Below are 4,594 nucleotides of genomic sequence, written 5' to 3' on the forward strand. Positions count from 1 at the left end.
AGGCTCCCTGCCCCAGCCCAGAGTCCCCTCCTGTGTAACCAGGGAAAAATCAAAACTAAAAGAACCCCAATATGCCTCTCTGTTTCCCTTTTACAGGTCCAGGTTCTTGGACTTGCTATCAGGGTCTGTCACCTGAGGAAGCAGCTCCTGTGTCCCACCCTCCCTTCACAAGTGTGGTGTAAGAAAGAAGAGGAGAAACAAAAATTATGTTTGAATCAGGTAAGTAGTGTATTAGGGTTGGTTACATGAAAGGGGTAAAGGGACAACCACAAGCAAACACATAAAAACACAGCAAACAGTGGACTGCAACAAAGGAACTTGAAGCTCAGGCCCAATATACCCCTCCCACAGCAACAATAACAAAACAAATCAAATCTCCTATATAGCCTACTGCTACTCCAATGTCATCTATGGGCAGGTCAGATGATAGTGAGCGGTGGGTCCAGGACCTTCTACCCTCAAGCCAAACGCTGGCCTTTGGGGAGGAACACTGGATCTCAGCTGCTGGATGGTGACAAGCTGGTGGACCAAAGCTGCTGGATGGTGGACCACAGGACCCTGGATGGCAGGTAAGTTGATGGTGTCACTGGATCCTTCACAGCTCTTGATCCGGAGATCCACGCAAAAGCCCGACTGCACATGGCTGCCTCCTGGACAGACAGCCCCGTGATGACATGGCATAGTTCCTTATAAAGAGTGAGTGGTGGAAAAGTTCTGAGGGGATGACAGTTTCAAACCAGTTGGGACTGGCTTGTATCAGCTCTGGAGATGCAAATACACATACAAAATTGAAAGCCACGTTTTGAAAGTTTGACCATATGTTTTATTAAATTAAAAATGCTCTTAGGGTTAGGGTGAAAAACAAAACCCAAACCAATGCTATCAGTTCAACACACAGGAACAAGCCAGTGTGGTTTCTAGTTATAGAATGAGAAAACAAAGCCATTTTTAAGATGGTAAAAATGTCCTGTGTCTGTCTATAACCTTTGAACTATGATCATGAGTGTTGATATACTACCTAGGTAATTTGGGATCTCTATATTTTTCAGCTTTAAAATGCGCAATTGCTGAGTTTCAAATCTAACATGGATCCAGGACTACCTTCTGTGCTATTGTTACTACATATATTCCCTTTATTTAGTTAATTAGCAGTGAATCACTAACAGTAGAATACAGTACTGTTTAATAAAGAGACAGTGAGCCACTCTCTAGCCTCATATGAAAATGGAAAAGCAAGTAAACTCACTGCCATTCACCTGTTAGGCTCAAGATAAACATCCCAACAAAAAGCTGCCAGTATTGATATATTTACATATGAAGATTCACTGGTTTTATCGGACAGTGATAATAGTTGAAGAGAGAGACCTTGTAAGTTTAGACTTTCAAAAACTCACTAGTTGAATTTTGTTTTCTTTGGAGCTTTCTTCTCTTATTTTAATTAAACCTTCCTTAGCCTGCTGGCTGAAGAACTAGGAACTTTTAATATTAACACTTACTTAAATTGCCTCTTGCTCTTTTCCAATCTATGACTAACACAAGCCACATGATAGGCCTCCTTGCAACATATGTGAGTAGTTTTATGTCTGGCATATAGGCATCAGCAAAGGGAATTATTTTATATCCCTGTGGTAAATGATCACTGGTGTCACAAAAAGGTCAATTATAAATCCTTATTTCATCCTTAAACTATCAAATGGGGCTTCTTTAAGATTAGGTGTTTGCCCATACAGTCATATGATTTAATGGTAATGGCTCAGGCAGCACAGTAAAGTGGAGTGGGGGAAGGTGGCTTTAAGCTATCTTTATGCCTTCTGAATTCTGAGCCCAGCTGGAGTTGTGGCAGATTCTATACATTAGAGCAACTCCAAGGGGTGCTTTAATTTATGGGAGCTTTGAACATCCCCCTATGGATGCTCAGCCACTCCAGAAGAGCTAAAGGGCATACCTGCTCCACCCATTCCATCAGTCTCATGGTGCCCAAAGAAGCTCCAATCCCAAAGATAATCCCCAGAGAAAAAGAGAGGAGGGATTTAAGCCAGTTGTGGGTGCTTTATGACAGCTAATTCAGTGTGAAGGGGGCCACAGCAGAGGGGTGATATCAAAAGCAGGCATACAAAACAATCCAGCAGATTTAGATTACACATGTCATGAGGTAATCTAAAATATTTAGGCACCTAAATCCCCATTTTAGGCTCACTGTCATCCACAAAACTCCTACTCAGCTGCTGCCTAATACTTGAGGCACCTAAACTCACTCAACTCAAATTATTGCACTAAGATTTCCCTTGGCGCCTAAGTTTCTGGCTTTGGGCATGTGCACTGCTGCCTGACTCAAGGCATCTGGGCACCTATTTCCTGCCTATGCCCCAATGAGATCCACGAACTGGGGGAAGATAGTCATTCACCACCTGTCTTGCATGCGAGTCCCAATCCAGTAAGGGTGCTCAGAGGCTACCTACGTGATCAAGTCCAAATCAAAATCTGGCTAGTGGTGGAGGCACTACCACTGTCAATCTTATAACTTCTAACCCAGTAGTTGGTGCACTCACCTGAGACATAGGAGACCCAGGATCAATTCCCGCCTTTGCCTGAGGAGGGGAAAGGGGATTTGAACAGGGGTCAGAAGAGTCTCTAAGCAATGTGGTACAGGATATTCTGATGTGGGGCTTCCTCAGTCTTTGCTGTTGAAGCTGTTCCACAGTGTATAATTAAAGATTTATCCCGGAAAGAAACTCATAAGAGTATAAAATAATTGTATTATCTTGGAACAAGTAACAAAAACATTGTTCCCATATTTCTTTTGTTTGAATTCTATCCTCTGCCTTCTTTTTTGTGAGTGTTAATACTTCATATACATTTAATTCTGTTAACCTGAAGCATTTTTTTTTAAAACAAGCCAGTCAAGCTGTTTGATCTTATAATACAGCCTTAGGCAGTTTTTATCATTTTTAACTTGGAAATTCTGCTGGAGGTAGGGTGAGATGATGTGTGTGGTGTATCTGCCTAGCCTCTGCTCTATGCCTCCCTTGCAGACAAGAGTTAAAACCTACATGGGAGCTTGTGAGGAGAAAAGATGGTAGTGCAAAAGCAATTATAAAGGATAAGAGAAGAATGAGGCCCTCTGGATTCAAAATTCAGTTCCAATGGTTTCTCCTGCTCAATTTTCTGAACTAAAATCTAGCATTTATTGTCACATACCACCCAAAATATAGAAGGTGCTTTACAGAAAGCGCAAAGTCACAGTTCTTGCCCCTAAAAACTTGTATATTAAATCTAGACATAAGACAGTACCAATTAGTCACTATGTGGAGGAAGGGAGGATGAGGTTTACAGCAATAAAATTATGAAGTTGTTTAGTTTGCTATGTACATTTCATGGTGCTTGCTTTTTATTTTTGTTATATACATAATCACTTTTTGATAAGCTGAGTTTGTTCATAATATTATTAGTTCACTTATGTTTCACTTTGCATAATAGTTTGACTAGCTGCACTGAGAGTATATAGACAACAAACAACCTTGATGGTGATAAATCAGGGTCTATTTGGTGCCTGGTTAATTGAGCCATGTGAAGAAATGCCATGCTGTGTTATCATTATTATTAATATATTCTAAATCTGTATTACTGTAGCACCCAGAAGCCCTAGTCATAAACCAGCACCCCATTGTGCTTGGTGCTGTACAGACACTAGAAAAAGACAGTCCCTATCCAGGGCTGGATTTCCAATTAGGTACAGTAGGTACGGGCCTAGGGGCACCGGTGTTCTAGGGCACCTTACCTCTCTAAAACTGTGTACAATATGGTCAGCTGTAGGCAGGGGGAGCGCTGAAGATGCTGTGCCTAGGGGCACATAAGGTGTAAATCAGGCCCTAGCCCTGTTCTAAGGCGCTTACAGTGTAAATAATCTCTTTCCTTCTTCAGCTGGTGGAAGGCAGACAGATCTTGAGGGTGGCTGAAACCTAAACTAATCTCAGAAGGGCTCTTATTGCAGATTCATCATGGTGAGTGCTTTCACATAATAAATTAAACACTTTCCTTCCTGCTCTCACAAGTCTATATTCTGTGCCAGGCCCTGTATATACAGAGGCTCATAATTAGATTTGAAATAGTTTTCCAACAGTTTGTTACCAATCCTTGCCAGACACAACCTGGAGGGGAAATGTCCAAGATGTGTGAGCACTTTTTCAAAGCACATAGAACAACACCTCATTTCATGAATTAAATTGAAAGTGATTAACTGGATTTTTTTTTTTAAATCCATGCATGTCTTCGTCTAAAAGTTCCTCCCTTGTGGCTTTAAAAATCTATTAATCTTCTGTATTCAATTTCCACTTTATCTTCCATGTATATTTTCTACTATACTTTGGCCACCTCTCTTAATACTTGCGCTGCCCTTCTCTCCTCTCTTTCCCCTCCGTCAGCTGCACATTTTTGCCCCCTTTTCTTTCAACAATCATCTTCCCTCTCACACCTGCATGTTTACCCATCTCGCTCAGCTTCAGACACATCATATTTCCTCTCTGCCCTCCACAATTTGTCATGGTGTTTTAAAGGTACATAGAAATGATGTAGTACTTTCTGCATGTCGCTGTCT

At 41.4% G+C, this 4,594-nt stretch overlaps 1 long non-coding RNA gene across 1 annotated transcript; it reads right to left on the bottom strand.

Moving 5' to 3' along the window:
- Positions 1-204: 204 nt before the first annotated feature.
- LOC112111188 lies at positions 205-3,663 on the bottom strand. The gene is made up of 2 exons (XR_002908466.1): positions 2,550-3,663; positions 205-762 (listed from the first exon to the last, which is right to left on the bottom strand). It is a non-coding gene; the product is annotated as an uncharacterized LOC112111188 (long non-coding RNA).
- Between the last annotated feature and the right edge of the window lie 931 nt (positions 3,664-4,594).

Source organism: Terrapene carolina, unplaced genomic scaffold (genome assembly GCF_002925995.2).
Source record: "Terrapene carolina triunguis isolate 2854851 unplaced genomic scaffold, T_m_triunguis-2.0 Scaffold58, whole genome shotgun sequence".
NCBI classification, from domain to species: domain Eukaryota; kingdom Metazoa; phylum Chordata; order Testudines; family Emydidae; genus Terrapene; species Terrapene triunguis.